The 23,629-nt window shown below is 42.8% G+C and overlaps 1 protein-coding gene across 4 annotated transcripts in view; it reads right to left on the bottom strand.

Annotated features, from left to right (window-relative positions):
- The window catches only part of LOC139533901 (pleiotrophin-A-like), a 57,238-nt gene extending 35,543 nt beyond the window's left edge, over window positions 1-21,695 (bottom strand). Inside the window, exon 1 of one of the 4 annotated variants that reach the window (XM_071332385.1) lies at window positions 21,527-21,695. The gene's annotated coding sequence lies outside the window, so the exon portion shown is untranslated. Of the gene's footprint in view, window positions 1-2,393; window positions 2,483-11,651; window positions 11,735-11,777; window positions 12,114-21,526 lie in introns of those variants that run through there. The other 3 variants (XM_071332382.1, XM_071332384.1, XM_071332383.1) reach the window with 3 other exon arrangements.
- Between the last annotated feature and the right edge of the window lie 1,934 nt (window positions 21,696-23,629).

The following is a 23,629-nucleotide window of genomic DNA, read 5'->3' as shown; positions in this document are numbered from 1 at the left end:
TGCAGCCAGCCAGCCACTGTCGAAAACATGTGCAGCAGAGCCATGAGAGATCCAACGCCTGGGGCCCTGTGACGTCAGTCAGCAGAGAGGGCTGATGGGAATTCAATACACAGCAACGCTGCCTAATTTATTCCACAATAAAACCGACAGAAGCTTGTTTGTCTGTTTCTATGTGCTATGGCTGTGGAATGTACTACAGTATATGCACACATTATTTACTGATGCTGAAAGATTCATCGGAGAAAAAATATTTGTCGTTGCATTGATTTGTCATTAAAGAGTTTCATATTTGTATGCACTGTATGAAGTCAAGTCCACCCTTTATTATGAAAATGTTCCAGCAGCCTAAAAGTGTTAATAGTTAGCTGGCAGTGGAGGCTGCTGAGGGGAGGACGGCTCATAATAATGGCTGGAAAGGAGTCAATGGAATCAACCAATGATATGGAATGATGTCATTCCATTGACTCCATTCCAGACATTATTATGAGCAATCCTCCCCTCAGCAGCCTCCACTGTTAGCTAGGTATTTTGAATGTTATCGTCTCAAGCCATACTAACCAGAACTATTCTGTCATGAAACAATTAGCGTCTCCTTTGCGGCACATTTGCGGCACATTTGAATCAGAGTACCACACATAAAATACAACATCAACTCCACAATGTCTTAGTCAGCTTTATCCACTCCCATTGCCAAAACCAAAGGTCCCAAACACGCACGCACGCACGCACGCACGCACACACGAGTAAAAGCATTTGCATGTGAAATTCCCGCCTCAGTTTGTTTTCAGAGGCTATTTCATGTATTCTCCTTACTGAGGATCTGCCAACCCTGTCTACAACTTCATCTGTTCACATCACTGGCCTCTTCAACACATGCTATCCCCATCCATCACACATGTATTGTTATCCTGGTTCCCAAATGGCACCCTATTCCTATATAGTGCACTACTTTTGACCAGGGCCCCTAGGGATAGGATGCCATTTGGGATGCACACCCTGATAACCCACCAACATGAGTATCTGTAACGTATACGCAGGGAGTCAGGAAGCAGGTGCAGAAGGTGAGTTTAATAATAAACATGACAATAATACAAAACAGAAGCTGCATACTGAACGTAACCAAAACCAACACTGCCTGATGAATGAGGCAACTGAGGGCTATATGAACGGAGAGTTATCTGGGTGGTGATGAAGTCCAGGTGTGCTTAACGATGGGGAGCAGGTGTGCGCAATGATGGTTGCCAGGTGAACGCAGTGTGGGTTGCCAGGACCGGTGGTTAGTAGACCCTAAATACATGCTTCTTTCCAAAGGACAACTTGCAAGTACATTGAGGAGCTATTTTTTGCTATAGAGTGCTTATAGCTTTCCACTTTCATCCTCCTCAAAGGGAATAACAACACTCCTGGGAGCCAGCATACATGACAACCTCCACTCAATCCCTATGTTTCTTCTCAGAAGAACAAAATGTTTCTGGCAGTGTTCCATCACTGTCTCTGGTCATGGTGGGATTCAAGATAGTTTCCGGCCACCTGCTCACAGACACAGCACAGCCCAGAGCATTGACCGGGCCCTTTCAACATGCCACAGAACATTACGCCAGACTGGGCAGAAACACACTCCTTTTCCATGAGTTGAAGTGTGGTTGATTGTGCAACGTGTCATGCCTTCTCTGACCACCTCTGTCACATTGAACTGGGTCACACAGACAAACAAGTTATGGCATATGTGGTTTCCCCCTCAGAGAATACATCACAACAGATCGGCACGCGAAAACTGAAGAACTCATTTCAAATCACACGTTTTTTTATGATCTTGACCTGTCTGTCTGGGTGTGTGTTTGTATAGTTATCTAATACCGTTTTCACACTACTGAGTCAAACCAAGCTGAGCTGTACTGGGTTGTCCTGGTTACACATCCACCATAGTTGCATAAATTGGTTGTTCACTGGGCTGGGGAGTAAGTAATTACATGTAATCTGATTACAAAAACAACTATAACTAATCCGTTACCAGCTAAAATATTGTAATCAGATTACCAATACTTAAAAAAAAAATCTATTACTAATTGGATTACATTTAAATTCAGAAAGGATGTTTGCAAAAAAAGACATGACAACTTTCTATTTTCTCAATGACATTCAATTCAGCATTGAAAACAGGCACAATTTTAAGTTTGTTCCACCTGAGCGAATCAGAGACCACTATGATGTCACATCAAATGCGTTTGAGGGATCCTTTTCGTCTTCTTCTAATGCCTCTTAAGGGGAAAGTAATCCAAAAGTAATCAGAGTACGTTACTCTGTTTGGGTAATCCAAAAGGTACGTTACTGATCATTTTGGACAGACACTGTAACTAGTAACTGTAACGGCTTATATTTAGAAAGTAACCTACCCAACTCTGGTTGTTGATGCCAGTTTAGCTGTTGGCTCCTTCTCACAACAGTCTGACAGTGTCCACAGTGCAGCATCAGTGTTCAGCTCACAATGCACTGGTCCATTTAGCCCCCAGAGGCTCTCTCCGAGCAGCGCCAGGGGTGTCTAGCCTGGGAGACCGGCACAGGGGGAGGACAAAAAAGCCCCCTCAACCAGCAGACTCAAATCTAACCAACTTCCGGCGCCGACCGAGATGGCCGCCTCGCTTCGCGTTCCTAGTATATCTTTATGTACATATTCTTTATCCCTTTACACTTGTGTGTATAAGGTAGTAGTTGTGGAATTGTTAGGTTAGATTACTTGTTGGTTATTACTGTCGGAACTAGAAGCACAAGCATTTCGCAACACTCGCATTAACATCTGCTAACCATGTGTATGTGACAAATAAAATTTGATTTGATTTGATTTGAAATCACCAGGGGCATTACCCAGTTACATGTATGGGGCAAACCGTTAGTGTTCATCCGAGGGGTACGAGAAACAAGCTTGCTTCAACAATTTCCTCTACCTGCCCGACTACCTTTCTCTCTGGACCTGGGTTTCTCCCCCCTTTCCCAGAGACATAAAATTCCTGAGGAGAATATGGAAGATTGTTCGCTAACACAAGTAGTACACCCCTGAACTTCGTTGGAATCGATGTTTCTCTGCCCTTTGAAACATGGATGTGTTTCTCTGCCTTCTGAAACATGGAGGTGTTTCTCTGCCTTCTGAAACATGGAAGTGTTTCTCTGCCTTCTGAAACATGGAGGTGTTTCTCTGCCTTCTGAAACATGGAGGTGTTTCTCTGCCTTCTGAAACATGGAGGTGTTTCTCTGCCTTCTGAAACATGGATGTGTTTCTCTGCCTTCTGAAACATGGATGTGTTTCTCTGCCTTCTGAAACATGGAGGTGTTTCTCTGCCTTTTGAAACATGGATGTGTTTCTCTGCCTTCTGAAACATGGAGGTGTTTCTCTGCCTTTTGTATAGGGTCAGGAGAATTTGAGCTATTGGTAAAAAAAGAGTAGAAAGTTCTAATGAGCCATCCCATTCTCTGGTGTTAGTGTAGACCGGCTGTCTCTCACTATGAGCTGTGGACAGAATACTAATGTATGACTAATGGGGTGTCTGTCTCTCGCTCTCTCCTTCTCCAACCCGCTTCCTCTCCCTTTCTCAATCTTTCTTCCTCCCTCTCCATTGTGCTCCTCTCTCCCTCTCTCTCCATCTTTCTTCCTCCCTCTCCATCGTTCTCCTCTCTCCGCTCTCTCTCCTTCTTTCTCTCTCTTCCTTTCTCTCTCCTGTCTCTCTCCTTCTTTCTCTCTCTCCCTCTCTCTTCCTCTCTCCCTCTCTCTCTCTCTCTCTCTCTCTCTTCATCTCTCCCTCTCTGTCTCTCCTTCTTTCTCTCTATCCCTCTCTCCCTCTCTCCACAACAAACACAGTATGTGTGAGCCATAATCCACCACATTGAAGACGCAACTTCAAGCACATTGAAGATTGTTTCCTTAGTGAGGGATTTGCAAAGGGATTTCTGAGCCACACAAGTCAGTTTGGGGGAATTTAGTGGGAGGTTTAATGAGAACAGGGATAAAAAGCGTTCTTGAACGTCCCCCTGAGGCGCTGCTGAAGGCAACCCTCCTCATAATTGTTGTGATCCTGAAGCTCTGATCACCTATTGGTGGGCACAAGCACCGCTTTGGTCTTAGCTCCATAGAGTGGGCTTACCTAATCCCCCCCCTAGCCATTCTATGTGGTAATGTTATCAAATCATTCTCTCACTCCTGAATGCAGCCCTCAAAGAAATAAAAACATCCCAGAAGGCTATCAGCTTGTGAACTTCTCCACAGAGTCCGATTAAAACCTGGTGAGTTATAAATGGAGTAGGATTAAGCTCCATCTTTAGTGTACAAAGTCTGATTACATTTGACTTTAACAAGGACTTTGAAATATAGCTTTTTGCAACATCTCCAATTCAGGCAACTTTAAAAACAGCCGTCATCCATAACTGATGCCGATAAAAAAAAAGAAAAACACGTCCAGAACTAAGCAAAGATAAGAGGATATCTGGCGTTGATTGCAGGCTTGATCATGGACATGCAACGTATGCTCCTGTTTTTAACAAGAATTGATCAAGTCAGAGACCGATACAAACAGATTATTGACAAAAGGATTGGCTCGAATGTCATTTGTGATGATGGTCTGTTGGCAACATCCTTACATTCATCATAAACATTCATCAATCAGCTAGCTACACAGAGGTGTAGAGTTTCGAAATCATCTACGCATCACAGTATATCGACTATAGGCTGTCTAACTTAATTCCATCAGAACTTTCCATTTGAGCCGTGCAATGCCTTGTCATTAGGCTATTATCCCCACTCCATTGCATCTCTCATTTGCATTAGCCATCCTATTAGCAGTGAGAATGGAATAAGAAAACAAAGTGGTAGAATGCTGCAGGTTACTGCTCGCGCTCAGTTAATCTTTCCATTCACCTTGAGTGGACTGGCCACATCAGTGGAAATGGCTCTCAGTTTTGTCTGTCTGTACAGCCTACCTGTCAAGGGCAGACAGACTGACAGTCCCCTAAGGACGGACTGTGGTTCATCAAACCAATATGGGGAGTATTCTTGGTGGGTGTCTCGATCATTTTCTGTATTTCCTTTTTAGCCCTGCACTGTTTATGCCTTACGACAGTCTCCTTTCTGATTAACAGTGGCCATAATATTGAATAAAATCCTCTACGGTGGATCGAAGTAACTCAGCCACAGTGCAACTAAAAGGTCAGGTAAAATAAAATGAGATTAGCATTGATTGCCTTCATAGATTTTAACATTTAGATTTTTACATTGGAGGTGGCACATAGACTGTATGTCATGTTATTGTGCTCCCAAGTTGTGTTAAATGTTATATAGGCACCTCTATTGCCAGGAAAGGATGCTGAAAGGGACGTGGAAAGTTTTATTTTCCCAATACGCATAAAAGGACACATTTAATGTTGTATGTAATGGATTGTTGCATTTATATAGTGCATTTAAATGCAACAGTAAGCATGTGTCACGTTCTGACCTTAGTTCCTTTGTTTTGTCTTTTGTTTTAGTATGGTCGGGGCGTGAGTTGGGTGGGTTGTCTATGTTAGTTTTTCTATGATTTTCTATTTCTGTGTTTGGCCTGATATGGTTCTCAATCAGAGGCAGCTGTCAATCGTTGTCCCTGATTGGGAACCATATTTAGGTAGCCTGTTTTCTGTTGGTTTTGGTGGGTGGTTATTTTCAGTCTTTGTGTGTCTGCACCAGACAGAACGGTTTTCGGTTTTCCTTTTTGTTTCACTTTGTTAGTTTGTATTTTGTTGTATTCATTCTTATTAAAGTCATTATGGATACGTACCACGCTGCGCATTGGTCTTCCGATCCTTCCTACTACTCCTCATCAGAGGAGGAAGAAGAAAGCCATTACAGCATGTTCAGTACTTGGAGAGTTTCCCTAATATCATATGGAGAAAAGGTTACTACTGGCCCTTCAGCACCACCTCCAACAACAGCAACCACACTTTCCTATGTGGTCTCCCATCCAGGGGTTAACCCAGCCCTACCCTGCTTAGCTTATGTAAACCAGTCGATTTTAACAATGCAATGTACTGTAAGGATGGATTTTATCATGCCATCCTTTTATAAAATGTCACTATGTAGAATTTTGCTTTATGATTGATGAATGGCTCTGAATCACACTTCTACACACCACATACAAGAATCCATAACGCCACATGACACAGATATGAAAGCATAGATCCCTACATCTCTCCTTCTCGGTCAATTATTCCACTGACTCCCCCCCTTTCTTTCTTTTTCGTACTCTCTCTCTCTCTCTCTCTCTCTCTCTCTCTCTCTCTCTCTCTCTCTCTCTCCTCTTTCGCTCTTCCCCTCTCTTTCACTCTCTCTCTCTCCTCTTTCTCTCTTCCCCTCCCTTTCTCTCTCTCTTTCTCCTCCTCTCTCTCTCCCTCTCCCTCTCTTTCATTGTTCTCTCTCTACCTCATCTCTCTCTCTTGCTCTCTCTCTGTCCTCTCCCTCCCTCTATCTACTCTCTCTCTCCATCTCCCTATCTTCTCCCTCCTGTGTTCTCTCAGTTCATTAGACAAACACAAACAGGCTGGTCCCCCATGGTGTGGTAACTGCAGCCTGTACACACAAACACAGAACGTTTATCTCGCTCTCGCTCTCTCTCTTTCCTCTCTCTCACTCTCTCTCTCTTTCCTCTCTCTCGCTCTCTCTCACTCTCTCTCTCTCTTGCTCTCTCTCGCTCTCTCTTGTTCTTTCCTCTCTCTCTCTTTCCTCTCTCTCTCACACACTCTCTCTCTCTCTCTTTCCTCTCTCTCTCACACACTCTCTCTCTCTCTCTTTCCTCTCTCTTGTTCTTTCCTCTCTCTCTCTTTCCTCTCTCTCGCTCTCTTTCTCTCTCTCCTCTCTCTCGCTCTCTCTCACTCTCTCTCTCTTTCCTCTCTCTTGCTCTTTCCTCTCTCTCTATCTATCTTTCCACTCTCTCGCTCTCTCTCTCTCTTGCTCTCTCTGCTCTCTCTCTTTGCTCTCTATCTCTGTTTCTCTCTCTCTTTACCCTCTCTCTCTTGCCTCTCTCTTGCTCTCTCTCTCTCTCTCTCGCTCTCTCTCACGCTCTCTCTCTCTTGCACTCTCTCTTTGCTCTCTCTCTTTGCTCTCTCTCTTTGCCCTCTCTCCCTCTCTCTCTCTTGCTCTCTCTTTTGCTCTCTCTCTCGATCTCTCTCTCTCTCCCTCTCTCGCAGGCTCTCTCTTTTGCGCTCTCTCTTTGCTCTCTCTCTCTTTGCTCTCTCTCTTTGCCCTCTCTCTCTCTCTCGCTCTCTCTTTTGCTCTCTCTCTCGCTTTCTCTCTTGCCTCGCTCTCTCTTGCTATCTCTTTCCTATCTCTCTCTCTGTCCTCTCCCTCCCTCTCCATCCCTATATCTCTCTCTCTCCATCTTCCTATCGTTTCCCTCCTGTGTTCTCTCAGTTCATTAGACAAACACAAACAGGCTGGTCCCCCATGGTGTGGTAACTGCAGCCTGTACACACAAACACAGAAAAGGAGCCATGCTCATCCTATACACACTCAGACACCAGACTCCAAACTTCTATCAAACAGACACTGGACTCCAAACTTCTATCAAACAGACACTGGACTCCAAACTTCTATCAAACAGACACTGGACTCCAAACTTATATCAAACAGACACTGGACTCCAAACTTCTATCAAACAGACACTGGACTCCAAACTTCTATCAAACAGACACTGGACTCCAAACTTCTATCAAACAGACACTGGACTCCAAACTTCTATCAAACAGACACTGGACTCCAAACTTCTATCAAACAGACACTGGACTCCAAACTTCTATCAAACAGACACTGGACTCCAAACTTCTATCAAACAGACACTGGACTCCAAAATTCTATCAAACAGACACTGGACTCCAAACTTCTATCAAACAGACACTGGACTCCAAACTTCTATCAAACAGACACTGGACTCCAAACTTCTATCAAACAGACACTGGACTCCAAACTTCTATCAAACAGACACTGGACTCCAAACTTCTATCAAACAGACACTGGACTCCAAACTTCTATCAAACAGACACTGGACTCCAAACTTCTATCAAACAGACACTGGACTCCAAACTTCTATCAAACAGACACTGGACTCCAAACTTCTATCAAACAGACACTGGACTCCAAACTTCTATCAAACAGACACTGGACTCCAAACTTCTATCAAACAGACACTGTACTCCAAACTTCTATCAAACAGACACTGGACTCCAAACTTCTATCAAACAGACACTGGACTCCAAACTTCTCTCAGGGCACCAGTCACCCCTTGAGGCAAGGATACTTGGACAGTAGGGCTAAAATTCAACAGGAATGTAGGGAGGCTTTATTTGCATTCTATTCCACAGTCACAAACATCTGATTCAACTTGACTGATTACATACGCATGCATGGGAATGCACACACGTGCAGGCACACACACACACACACACACACACACACACAAACCCTGTCAGGTCACATATCGAGTTTTCCTTTCTTGTGTAATTGGTATGTACAGTAGACAGACATCAACACCCTGACCTATGACCTCACCAGCAGTGTGGGCCAATCAGACGCCAAGGGACGGAGCCAGGAGTATGCCGGCCAAGCTGTGACTGTGGGAGACTAATGAACTAATTGATCAGGGTGGAAGCCTCTGGCCGTCACTGTTCCTCAGAGGTTCATACAGCCAATGAGGCCGATACAAGGGCCAAACCACAGTACGTCACAGTCAGAGACAGATCTTTATATGACCACAGGCAAACTAGCTCTCCACAATACAGATACTCTCCAGACAGTTTATATTCATAAAATTCCTAAGAATATATTATTTGGCCATTAGTGGAAAGGTGGTCTGAATCTGAAGTTCGATGTACGTGGTTATGTGATTCGAAGTCTGTCCCATCAAACACACACACACACACACACACACACACACACACACACACACACACACACACACACACACACACACACACACACACACACACACACACACACACACACACACACACACACACACACACACACACACACACACACACACACACACACAGTAAGATAGACAAAAACACAGACAGACACACGAACAGATGGACACAGACATGATTCACACAAAAATGCACCCATCATATTCCCCACAACAAAAGTCATTGCCAGCGCCATCAACGATGTTCCTCCCTACAAAGAGACTCTGTCATGTCAAGCAATGGGCCACTGGCTTTAAGGATGTTCAGTAAGCCAGAGATTGTTACGGTTTTGTTGTAATGAAATAGCCGTCTAATTGACATCTCAATTAGAATATGTGCATTTCCTCAATTGACAATTTAACCATTTAAACGACACAGGGCCTCAGCTCAGACTAAATCCCATGCCATGATTACCTATGGACTTTCTGAGAAGATTTGATGAAATAGAGAGCTAGTCATCTCTTAGTATCATAGTATCTTAGTAGCCTCTTCTAGCTCTGCGATAGTGGATACTGCTGAACCTTGCCTCTCTTATTGCAGGGTCCCAGCTGACGGCTCTAGTCTAGCTACAGTACCAAACAGCATACAGCCCATGCACTTCCGAGCTCAGCCTGGTCCCAGAACTGTTGTGCTGTACTGCCAACTTCCTAGGTCGTCATTGGCATAACGAGAGCCAGAGAGGGCTATTCGGTGCAAACAGGGGAACGGCTGCTCAGGGCCTAGACTGGGTCTAGCAGCCCTCTCCCTCCCTCCCCAGACCCCATCTCTATTCAGCCTACATGTGATGTGAGGGGTCAATGTGTACACCACAAGAATGAACCAACCACTCAATGTGAGGATGTTTGTGCATTTTCCTTATCCCTCCCACCCTCTCTCAGCCACTTGCTCCCTATAGACCTGACCTGGCTCCTTTGAGAGTGCTTCCCTTCCCCACTGTGAAGCAGCCTTCTTAGGCATCTCACAGACCATTCTCTACCTTATTGCTCCAGGTCTTCCATGGAGAGTGGTCACGTGACACAGCATTTGTATAAATGGGTGAAATGCATTGGCTTTGTGTTCCATGCTGAATAGTATCTCTCAGTGTCACACATATAAAGTGTTTGAAATGTGAGGGACAACTTAACATTGAGGGAAAGCAGGATCCGTAAAATGTGCCTCGCCTTATCTTCCTCAAATGGCAGCCCTTACATAAATGCCAGTGCACATTTACAAATGGGACTGGTTATGTGAGAGTTAGCTCACCCTCCTGGCTTCCATCCAGGCAGCTCAGCTCCACCTCGGGTCTCTCAATGAGCTTGACCTACCACTGACCAAAGCTGGTTTCTCAAGCTCATCTCTCCACCTATTGCCTCATGTTTAATCTCCCAGCTCTTTCATTAGGAACACACCGTGTGTTACTTCTAAAGCAATGAACTGGCCAAAGCTCATTTAAAGCTAGATCGAGACCAGGGCTCTTTTGTACACAGTAGGAATGCCAGAGATGTTGGTTGAAGTTTGGGTTCCTATACCAGGGGTGAACATAACTATGGCAACACAGGCGCAAGGTCAGCTCAACCATAGGAGTGCTACAATACCGATGCCCTCGGATTCTCATTCCAGTCAGGCCTGACCCAAATTACAATATCCTGGGAAAAACACTGTCCCCAACAACACACATGCGCACGCACATGCACGGCCACGCACAAATACTCTCTGTCAAACACACTCACATACACTGCAAGCCTAGGTCTTTATAAGAGGACACCAAACAGAGGCAATAAAATGACTAGTCTAATGATATGCTCGGAGAATGAATGGGTTATGGTCTGGTGGGCGTGCACCTCTGTAGAATTGTGAAACTTGACTGATGGAGTGATTCAAGCAGTTGTGCTACAATATGAAGAAAAATGAAATATGGTTTTAGACTAGAGGAAACATAGATGTTCTTAGAAGTCTTGAAGTTTGCAACGAGTCCTACAGCATACTAAGTATTTGGATAAATGCTACTTTTGGAGTTAATCCCTTACTGTAACGCAAACACTAAATATTACATGGAGACGGTAAACACAAAGCAGCTTTCTCTACTATTGTTTTCATTTCCTCATGAGCTTGTTTTGAGCTTCTTGTTCTTTACTGCTCTATTTGTCTCTCATACGAAGCCTGAAAGGGAAATATATCCAATTTAAATTATAAATCCTTTGTTAATAATGAAAAAACAAGAGCTTTTATGTTCATATACCTGAGCCTTTCACGTTCAGAACTGAATAAACCATGGAAAACACATGGACAATCAAGATGGTTTACAGCAGCAGTGTGCTGAAAGGGATACAAAAAAAACACCCATAGCTTGTGGTGATTAGTATCTGAAACCATAAATTATAATCGAGAAAAAAAACTTCACAAAAAGGCTCTCGAGCTATACTTTGGTTTGTCGCAGTGTTTAGTGTATTTTTAGCCTGGGACGTGGCACGACATCCAAAACAAAGCAAGCCAGAGAACACTTACTAAACAGAGAGTTAATAATGATGCTGCCAACTCAAAGACACCAGTTCCGCTATCCCACAACACAAACATTCCCCCTACGCTCCTTCTGCCATCACTAATTGTCCATATCTGTCTAGGCTACAGTTGGACTCATCTGATTGAGTCTCGGCCCATTCATACTCCACAGCCTCCCAACATTGCTAGTCCGTGTCTACCTCTCACAGTTCTGAAATCTCCCTCCTCATCTCAGCCCCAATAGCTTCACACGCCACATCTCTCCTGGTCACCCAACTACCACCACACATCCAAGTGTGCACCTTGCTCCGGTTATAAGTACTTACTTTGAACTGGAGGTCTGGTGGTTGTTCCAACGCTTTGCAATAGTTTGTGAACTCTCCTCTCATCTGCTCCTCACCCCTGCTGTCAGTCTCTCTCTCTCTAATTCTCTCTCTCTCTACCTCCCTCTCTTTCTTTCACTTACACTCTCACTCTTGTCTCTCCACAAGTCTGGGCAAACGATAGCTGTTTTCCACCCCTCTCTCTCTCTCTCTCTCTCTCTCTCTCTCTCTCTCTCTCTCTCTCTCTCTTTCTCTCACCCTCTCATTTCTGTTGCTGAGAGAGGAGGGCGTTCTGAAAAGCTTGGTTTCCTGACTCGTGATCAGGATCTCATTGCCACAAGGTCACTCCAGGGACGGCCCGCTTGGCAGGGGAGCAGCACTCAGAGAGAGAGAAGAGAAAAAGAGGGGGTAGAGAGGGAGACAGGAGGGAGGAGAGGGAGCACTTAGAGACAGAACTGGAGCTATGTAGTCACACTGGGGACAGAGAAAGAGAGCGAGAGAGCGAGAGGTTGGGTTGATTTGGGTTGGGGTGGGGTGGGGTTAGCTACAGATGGGCTCTGACAGGATACACCTACTCATTCAAGGGGTTTTCTTTATTTTTACTATTTTCTACATTGTAGAGTAATGGTGAAGACATCACAACTATGAAATAACACATATGGAATCATGTAGTAACCAAAAAAGTGTTAAACAAATCAAAATATATTTTACCTTGAAGACAGACTTGATGACAGCTTTGCACACTCTTGACATTCTCTCAACCAGCTTCGTGAGGCAGTCACCTGGAATGAATTTCAAATAACAGGAGTGCCTTCTTAAAAGTTAATTTGTGGAATTTCTTTCCTTTTTAATGCATTTGAGCCAATCAGTTGTGTTGTGACAAGGTAGGGGGGTATACATTTAAAAGCCCTATTTGGTAAAATACCAAGTCCATATTCTGGCAAGAACAGCTCAAATAAGCAAAGAGAAATGACAGTCCATCATTACTTTAAGACATGAAGGTCAGTCAATACGGAATATTTCAAGAACTTTGAAAGTTTCTTCAAGTGCAGTCGCAAAAATCGAGCTATGATGAAACTGGCTCTCATGAGGACCACCACAGGAATGGAAGACACAGAGTTACCTCTGCTGCAGAGGATACGTTTATTAGAGTTACCAGCCTCAGAAATTGCAGCCCACATAAATGTTTCACAGAGTTTAAGTAACAGACCGCAGAGTGAAGGAAAAGCAGCCAACAGGTACTCAGCATATGTGGGAACTCCTTCAAGACTGTTGGAAAAGCTGGAAGTTGGTTGAGAGAATGCCAAGAGCGTGCAAAGCTGTCATCAAGGCAAATGGTGGCTATTTGAACAATCTCAAATGTAAAATATATTTTGATTATTTTTAACACTTTCTTGGTTACTTTATAGTTGCGATGTCTTCAAAAAATAAAAATAAACTCTTGAATGAGTAGGTGTTCTAAAACTTTGGACCGGTAGTGTACATGTACATACATTTGCATCTTTGCTCAAGTGCATGTAATGACTGACAATATTCCAGAAATGAATGGCAGTGACATCTAGTCTACAGGGTGGTCAAAGTGGTTCCTTTGTCAGCTTCTTAAATGACTGATTACATATTGATCAATGGCGATAATTATTTTTTGGTCCACCAAGCCCAAAATTGTTATGGTGAGTAAAAAAATATACTTTTGATTTCACCTAAATGTAACATTCTTTCATAAAGAGAATGTTCAACTTTATAAAATAAAATGTTCCCATCTCAAAAGAAAAAATGTATTACTGTAGTAAGAGCCTCTCTTTAGCTTAATTAAATAATGACAAGAAAGCTAAGCTATTTAAAAAATATGGTATTTGAGTTATCGGTTTAAATAAAAACTATACTTCGTACAACACTCCACAATATGTCAAAATGTAGGTGTAGGTCTTGTGCTTCCAATGAGTGGTATTTTATGGATCTACAGTGGATGGTTAGCTGGGTTATGGTGTGTTCGTATCCAAGTGGGGAGTTGGAATTTACCTCATCTGGGGAAAATCCACTTGAACGGCACTCAAACTGGTAATTAGTAGTTAAATCAGCCATGAAGCCCCTTGTGACAGGGGGAAAGGAAGCTTGTTGACTGCAGCAGGGAGGGGCAATTGAGTGCCCCTCAAAAAATATATACATTTTTTTTATACATTTCTAGCCTGTCTATCTATGGGTAACAGGGTTGACAAATTATGCTCAAGCCGTTCAGTTTTTCACCACAAAGCACCAGAAAACAGCCAAAAAGAGTAGAACCAGCTCACCTGCTTTTACACTATGATTTGACTATTAGATGTTCAATTTTTCTTTTGAAATACATTTTTAAAAAGGAATAGTTTCTTAAAACAAGAGTTCAGTTCATGTAACAGGGTTGACCTTAAAATGAGGGACATATGTAAAAATCACTAATCACTTGAAATAAAATCAAAAAAATCAGAAATAACTTTGTCAAAGCAACGAAATAACTATGGCTTTACAATAATGATGAAAACTTGAAGCATTTTGGGGTGTTTGTGGCTTAAAATCTTCCTAGAAGTCTCAGAGGGTCCACGGAGAGACATGTCAAAATACTGATTTTTGTCACTTTAGCCTTTACTGAAAATCTAATTGATTGAATTCTCCATGTGGTCTATATTAAAGGGCACTTCATTTCAGAAAGTATTCACACTCCTTGACTTTTTCCACATTTTGTTGTATAGCAGCCTGAATTTAAAATGTATTACATTTAGATTTTTGGCACTGGCCTACACACTATACCAAAACATGCATCCTGTTTGCAACAAGGCACTAAAGTAACACTGCAAAAAAATTGGCAAAGCAATTAACTTTTTGTCCTGAATACAAAGTGTTATGTTTGGGGCAAATCCAATACAACACATTTCTAAGTACCACTCTCCATATTTTCAAGCATGGTGGTGGCTGCATCATCTTATGGGTATGCTTGTCATCGTTAAGGACCGGAGAGTTTTTCAGGATAAAAAAATAAGGAATTGGCAAAATCCTAGAGGAAAACTTGGTTCAGTCTGCTTTCCACCAGACACTGGGAGATTAATTCACCTTTCAGAGGGACAATAACATTAAACACAAGGCCAAATCTACACTGGAATTGCTTACCAAGAAGACTGAATGATACTGAGTGGCCGAGTAACAGTTTTGACTTAAATCTACTTGAAAATCTATGGCAAGACCTGAAAATGGTTGTCTAGCAATGTTCAACAACCTATTTGACAGAGCTTGCAGAATTTTGAAAAAATTAATGGGCAAATGTTGCACAATCTGTGTGTGGAAAGCTCTTAGAGTTTCCCAGCTGTAATCACTGCTAGGTAAGTGTTTCAAACCGTCTACTAATTGGTTGATGTCATTGGAAACACATATTCCTCTATGTTTGTTACTACAAAACATAGAAACGTGCCATCTTCACATATGTTGCTGGTAGTGTGGTGCTGGAGATTATTTTTTTATTTTTTTATTTCACCTTTATTTAACCAGGTAGGCCAGTTGAGAACAAGTTCTCATTTACAACTGCGACCTGGCCAAGATAAAGCAAAGCAAAGCAGTGCAACACAAACAGCAACACAGAGTTACACATGGAATAAACAAATGTACAGTCAATAACACAATAGAAAAAAAAGTATATATACAGTGTGTGCAAATGGCGTGAAGAGGTAAGGCAATAAATAGGCAATAGTAGTGAAGTAATTACAGTTTTGCAAATTAACACTGGAGTGATGATGTGCAAGTAGAAATACTGGTGTGCAAAAGAGCAAAAAAGTAAATAAAAACAATATGGGGATGAGGTAGGTAGATTGGATGGGCTATTTACAGATGGGCTGTGTACAGCTGCAGCAATCTGTAAACTGCTCAGATAGCTGATGTTTACAGTTAGTGAGGGAGATATAAGTCTCCAACTTCAGCGATTTTTGCAATTTGTTCCAGTCATTGGCAGCAGAGAACTGGAAGGAAAGGCAGCCAAAGGAGGTGTTGGCTTTGGGGATGACAGTGAGATATACCTGCTGGAGTGTGTGCTATGGGTGAGTGTTGTTATCGTGACCAGTGAGCTGAGATAAGGCGGAGCTTTACCTACCAAAGACTTAAAGATGACCTAGAGCCAGTGTGTCTGGCGAGGAATATGTAGCGAGGGCCAGCTGACGAGAGCATACAGGTCGCTGTTGTGGGTGGTATATGGGGCTTTGGAAACAAAACGGATGACACTGGAATAGACTGCATCCAATTTGTTGAGTGATGATGAATATGAAGTTGAAACATTTAGAAACTTCCCTTTAAAGGTTATGCTTGGACACTGCCAGTTCTGCAGTCTTCATGAGACTGATATAAGTGCATGTGATACCAAAGAGCATACTATGACAGTTTCATTGTTAAGACAGTCACCATTTTGTTACAATATGATTTGGCCAATTTTTTGTATTTGCCATACATTCTAATCTAAAAATATATTTCTTACAAATATATGTAAATGAATGTTGGAATATATTTTACTAAACATTTCCAAATACATTTTAAAATATATTTACCAAATATTTCAACAAATACATTTGAAAATAGATTCTAAAATTGATTCTTTAATGTATTTCAGAATGTATTTTGAAATATAGTAAATACATTTTCTGATGCATTTAACATATATTGTGATATAGACTTGACATACATTTATATATACATTTTAAATACATTCCGTAATATATTTTTGGAATGTATTTCAAATGCATTAAATAAAATACAAATTATACATAATTTGGCCAATTTTTTATATTTAATGTATCCTTAAAAGGTATCTAAAACTATTTTAAATTGTTTTTTTTCGATATGAGTATAGTCAAAATACTATTGAGTGATAGGAGTTTGGATCAGTTAGACTTTTAACTGGTATCATTCTCAATCGACAGCACTGTACTTCTGTCGACTACAACTGCGTTCGACAAAGAAAGTAACTTTCTGAAAACTCTCCGTCTTCTCAATTAACTTCAGTTCTAATTTGCTGTGGGATCCTCTTAATGGTGGCACTTTAACAAGTGGTAGGAGGATAATCACGTCCGCTGCGGAGCAGATGGCTGCAGATGACCTTATAGGAAGCGTCGCCCCCTGTTGCAGCTGGTTCCGACCGGTTTCGACAGATTACAGCACACTGAATCAATAACCCGTGCCATTAACGCTGGACATTCCACAGCCCATGTACAATACTGACGTCAGACTAACACTGCCCATACAGACAGGCATGCGGGCACAAACACACACACATTGAAAAAAGAGCCTTGTGTTTCATAACAGGAGCTTGAGCCTAGACGTACTATTAGACAGGCCTTTGATGCTGGTTTCGAAGTATTTATCAGAATGTTTGTTGAATGTCTGTTTCATCAATCCAATTTGAAATCAAATATCTGTTTGAAAAGATCTAATCTCTTTATGGAATGTATTTAGATTGCTGGAAAGTGCCTTTCTCTACCGCATTAGACAAAATGAAAGGACTGAGTATTGTCCAATCTATAGAGGAGGACCCACCCTGTGTTGTTGGTAGAGGAAGAGGAAGCTCTGCACTGCATTATATGCTTAAAATGCCAATTTGAACCATCAGCTCACATGCAGCCTCTTCTATCGGTGTCACACTATAATTAAAGTAACTCTTTAATTTGAGACAATCATCAGGAAAACATCATCAATGGTCATTCATCAGTATGAGTCATGGTCCCAGGTGGTGATATGCCACTCCACCATCCCCTTCCTTCTCATATTCTTCTCATCAATAATGAACTCACTCCATTTGCTCCCCTCCCCTAAGTGTGTTATATGTCCCAGTATGTCCCTCTTGAGCTCTTTCAATGATGCCATTTTCATCAACTTATTGAATGAGAAATGAGACACGATGAATTTGAGACGCGATGAAAAAGGTCTCGGTCAACACCAGCCGTTTTATTCTATTCATTCAACCCAGAACAACTGTGGATTCACCATTATCACAGGGCACCACTCTCAAAAACACAATTCACAAGCAGAGGACGTTGAAAATTGCTCTCTCCAGCAGGTCCAGTTCCTACCTCATTATTTTTAATCCGTTTAAGCTGGTTGTTGGCCCTATGAACCTGGCAGAGTATAAGGGCTTTTTCTACCATTAGGTTAGCCCCACCCCATCCCTGTTTCAACCATTAGGTTAGCCCCACCCCATCCCTGTTTCTACCATTAGGTTAGCCCCATCCCATCCCTGTTTGTACCATTAGGTTAGCCCCATCCCATCCCTGTTTGTACCATTAGGTTAGCCCCATCCCATCCCTGTTTGTACCATTAGGTTAGCCCCATCCCATCCCTGTTTGTACCATTAGGTTAGCCCCATCCAATCCCTGTTTGTACCATTAGGTTAGCCCCATCCCATCCCTGTTTGTACCATTAGGTTAGCCCCATCCCACCCCATCCCTGTTTGTACCATTAGGTTAGCCCCATCCCATCCCTGTTTGTACCATTAGGTTAGCCCCATCCCATCCCTGTTTGTACCATTAGGTTAGCCCCATCCAATCCCTGTTTGTACCATTAGGTTAGCCCCATCCCATCCCTGTTTCTACCATTAGGTTAGCCCTATCCCATCCCTGTTTCTACCATTAGGTTAGCCCCATCCCATCCCTGTTTGTACCATTAGGTTAGCCCCATCCCATCCCTGTTTGTACCATTAGGTTAGCCCCATCCGAGTCCCTAAGGACTGTGTGTGTGTGTGTGTGTGTGTGTGTGTGTGTGTGTGTGTGTGTGTGTGTGTGTGTGTGTGTGTGTGTGTGTGTGTGTGTGTGTGTGTGTGTGTGTGTGTGTGTGTGTGTGTGTGTGTGTGTGTGTGTGTGTGTGTGTGTGTGTGTGTCGAGCGTCTATCTGATGAAACCAAATGAAATCCCCCGTTAACGCCGTCGTGCCGCTCCCTCTATGACATATGAAACACCTACCTACCCAAGGCCCAGAGACCCGGCTGTCGTTCGCTCTGTCATCTCCCAGACACAAATACGTTGGCTGGGAGAAAATTGCTGAGCAGAGAGCAATATTGTTGGGGAAACATCGCTAAAAGGGAGCATACGGCGGAAAGGGAGAATTACTTTTTTTTACTTTTTTTTTTCATTCTTGCAAATGTTCCATTTCTGCTATGTGTCTGAGTGGAAATTGAGATTGAACTTATTGCTGGGTCGAAAGGAGTCTAAACTCCTCTACCTTGATGGAAGCGAGAGTCCATTCCGAGTGGAGGAGTGGAAATTACATAAATCAGCCACGCAAACAGAGCCAGGCTGACAGCTGACACTCTGGCCATTGAGGACAGGTAACTCCATGCATCTCGATCAGAATAGCACAGAGCCAGGCTGACAGCTAACACTCTGGCCATTGAGGACAGGTAACTCCATGCATCTCGATCAGAATAGCACAGAGCCAGGCTGACAGCTAACACTCTGGCCATTGAGGACAGGTAACTCCATGCATCTCGATCAGAATAGCACAGAGCCAGGCTGACAGCTAACACTCTGGCCATTGAGGACAGGTAACTCCATGCATCTCGATCAGACTAGCACAGAGCCAGGCTGACAGCTAACACTCTGGCCATTGAGGACAGGTAACTCCATGCGTCTCGATCAGAATAGCACAGAGCCAGGCTGACAGCTAACACTCTGGCCATTGAGGACAGGTAACTCCATGCGTCTCGATCAGAATAGCACAGAGCCAGGCTGGGCTGCCACTGTCTGTCAAGCTAGTCCTCTCCAGTGTCACACAGCACAGCAGAACAGCAACACACTGTGTTTAGATAGAACTATAACACATGCAAGACTCCATCTCTTCTGTCTGGATCCATACTACACAGTGGTCCTTATCCAATGAATCTTATCAACTTTAGGTCCAACAGAGACAGTAAGAGAACAAATGGAGACAATGTCTAGACCAGTCTCTGACCGTCTGTGTGATTGAAAGTTTTGACCTAAAATTTTATGGTCCAACTTCAGCATGTGGACTTCATGCCCCCACCCCCATCTAATTTCTCTTACACACACACAAACAGGCTGACTTCATACAAACACATTTGGAGCACCTCTGGGGCACTGGAAGAGACTGAGATCGAACAAAACCAAGAGGGGGAGGGGCCTAGGGAATGGAACCCATCAATACAGGTGAAAGTGATGGCAATCTGCTGACCCAATCATTGAGGAGTTCTCAGGGGGTAACTCTGTTCTTCACTGCATGTCACCGTGGAGCGTCTAAAATCTATCAGCCTGGTGATTACATGTCAGTGTCCTTCGGTACTCTTTGGATCCATTTATTTATTATCTGTTAAGACGCTCAGAATCCGATGACATCTGCTCTTCACTTCATAATTGCCTCCAGGACTCTCCAGGCTGAGATGACGGCCAAATGAGTATCTGGCTGACTACGCTAATCGCCAGCTACAGTGAGCTCCAAAAGTATTGGGGCAGTGACACATTTATGTTATTGTGGCTCTGTACTCCAGCACGTTGGATTTGAAATGATACAATGACTATGATGTTAAAGTGCAGAATGACAGCTTTAATTTGAGGGTATTTTCATCCATATTGGATACACCGTTTAGAAATTACAACACTTTTTGTACATAGTTCCCCCATTTTAGGGGACCAAAAGTATTGGGACAAATTCACTTATATGTAAATAGTTAAGTATTTGGTCCCATATTCACAAAATATAATGACTACATCAAGATTGTGACTCATTTGCATTTTGATTTGGTTGTGTTTCAGATTATTTTGTGCCCAATAAAAATGAATGGTAAATAATGTATTGTGTCACTTTAGAGTCACGTTTATTGTAAATAAGAATAAAATATGTTTGTAAACACTTTTACATTAATATGGATGGAACCATGATTACGGATAATCCTGAATGAAACGTGAATAATGATGAGTGAGAAGGTTAGAGGCATAAATATCATACCCCCCCAAGAAATGCTAACCTCCCCTTTTATTGTAATGGTGAGAGGTTGTCTTGGGGTGTGCTATTTGTGGGTCTTTAACTTTCTCACTCATCATTACTTTGGAGCACACTGTATGTGATTTTGAGGGTCTGTTGGCTAGCAACCAGGCTGGATGTGTCACAGGACCCACTCCAATCCTGAAAAACCTCACACAATCTGACAGGTTGGCAAACATGTCAAAGACGAGGCCACTCAGTCCCATGTTGTTGGGTGTTTCACTGGCTGGAAAACAAATAGGTGCACAATACAGTCTTTTCTTATCGGGATCAAGTCCTCTCCAACGCTGTTTAAACTCCCCAAAAAATGTATGGCCCTCATTTATTCAAAATGAAGTAATGAAAGAAATTCTATTATGCCGATTTAATTTCAAAAGATTCTCAGTTGCATAAAAAAATCATGAGCTCTCGGCTGAGTATTAATATTTATGCGTCTGTGCCACTGCTTATAAAAGTAAAGAGGGTTTTTTCTAACCCACCCAAGACAACCCTTACCAGCATGATGTTTCCCTATAATGAAAGCCTTCGCAATGCACTTTCTGAGGAACATTTCATTGTTCTATATTATGCAAAAGTCTTTCAGGTCGACGTGTACTCTTTCTTGAATATACTACAACTACTATCACAACTACTACTACTGCTGCCTCATTGTATCATATGAATAGGATGCACAGTTCAAAGTGAATTTCTCCCTGTGTCAAGGGATTTTACTACACAATGCATTACAGTTTGAACTAAATATCTCTAACTGAATGTACCTCTGATACTGATCCAACTGAAGCCTTCTCTCTTGTACCCACTCAGACAGCAGACACCATGAATCCTAGTCTAGTGCTCCCAGTGAACTGATTCCTGATGCTTCTGTGGACTTGTGTGGGATCTGACAGCTCCTGATGTGCTGCCCTTCTCCCCTGTTTCGAGAACCCAGAGCCTCGAAAGCCAAGGCTGTTTTAGGTTGCAATTGGATGGAAGGAAAGTTAATTTAGCCCTGACAATTAATCTGCAGGAGCCAAACACCCTGTCTGGCTGTTGAAGCGTGACAGCGCTGGCGCAGCAGCAGCAACAGCCAGCCTGGACGAGTGCAATCTGTCTCTCAGCTCGACACTCTCACCCAGTCGCCATGCGCTTATCCACCTACAGACACTTCACCTCAGAAACTCATGCATTTTTAATGGCTTATTTCAATGTGCAAGGATGCTCTTATTCTTATTCATGGCTTTTCAATCGTATGCGGCAGAACTATAATTCTAAATGTTTTATTTGAGGGTCCATTTTGTACACAAAAAGGAATTTTGCAGTCAAACAAAGCTAAACAATCACTTCCTGCAAGAAAAGAGGTTGTATTAATTAAATCCTCCAGTTCTTCTTTGTTTTTTGGCATTTGAATACAAGTTCTACTTCAGTCTTCTGGGATCGGGAGGATGATGTACCTACACTAAAATAATGACTAGAGCTGCAAGCAGCGTGGGACTGGGTGTGAGAGGGAGAGAGGGAGAGGGGAGAGAGGCAGAGAGAGATGAGAGATAGACGAATAGAGAGAGGGGCAGAAAGTGAGAGAGAAAGGGGGGGCAGGTCTTGCAGTATTGTGTCACTGCTTATAATTGAAATCTATTCCCTGAGGTGACGAAAACCTCTGTTAGATATGTGATTTATATGTGTTCTATCTTCCAGACTTTTATTGATCAACCTCGAAGATTCTTCAAGAAATGTCTCAAAATAATCTGGTGAAATATTGAACTCATGTTTTGTTTGTGTGCTCTGATTATGAATCCTGTTTAGAACAAACTTCAGACATGTTTGTGCATTATTCTCTACTATCACAATATCACACCTCGCTCGTTCTCTCCTTTCAAAGTACATTGTAAACATGACAAATCTAGTGAAAAATAATAATTTTCCTTTTCTCATGTATCTGCCTAATATGCAGTGTTGTGTTCTCGGTCTCAAACTAGGTTAAAATACATACATACAATTACTGTGGAAGTCTGAACTGGAGCCATGTGGTCGAAATCCATGAGAAATGCTTCTCTCTGTCATTCTAATAAGAAGATAATGGTTTCACCTCCTACAGTATGCATTGTAACTAATGTACAGTATGCACCTTACACATCCCTATGTCATCTAGGAATGCCCTTGATTGGCCCATGTGACTACACCAGTCCCTTCATAGCAACAGAGGAAGTGAGCCATTCATAAAGAATAGGGTTAACAGTGCTCCCAGTTGTCTGCTGCACGTCACACGGACACAGACAGACAGTAGCATTAAACCGTGGAGGAGGAAAACCTCTGTGTTTCTCTGAGCGAACTGTCAGTGATCTTGGCAGCAGACTGAACACTGAGATTAGTGTGAGTGGGAGTGAACACTGAACAGAGAGTTAAGGTGAATCAAGCCTGACTTGGGCTGCTACAGATGATGGAACCTTGGGCCCTCGGGAGCATTCCACAAGCTCTGTGTTTGGTTAGGTCAGTTTGCTCTTTCTTTGTCATTTTTGTCTGTTGCCACTGGGTTTGGCTGTTTGCTCTCAGGTCTAGCTTTTTATCTTTCCTGTGTAAAGCGCTGGAGAGCAAGACAGAGATGGGGCTGTGGCCAGGAAATTAACCTCTCTATTCAGTATCACCTGAGGACATTGAGGAACTGTCTCTCTCCGAAACATTCATGTTGATAGCTGTTACGTGGCAGAAGATGCAGACTAGACATACGACTTACCCTCCTCACCCCACCCTTACCCTCCTCACCCCACCCTTACCCTCCTCACCCCATCCTTTCCCCTCCATTCCTACCACAGAGGCAGACAGAACAGTGACCTGTAAACGGTGTGATACATACCACTCCATCTGGTTGCCTCGCTGTGTTTTATAAA

This window comes from Salvelinus alpinus, chromosome 11 (assembly GCF_045679555.1).
Source record: "Salvelinus alpinus chromosome 11, SLU_Salpinus.1, whole genome shotgun sequence".
Lineage (NCBI taxonomy): Eukaryota > Metazoa > Chordata > Actinopteri > Salmoniformes > Salmonidae > Salvelinus > Salvelinus alpinus.
This window is presented reverse-complemented; position numbering and strand designations above follow the sequence as displayed.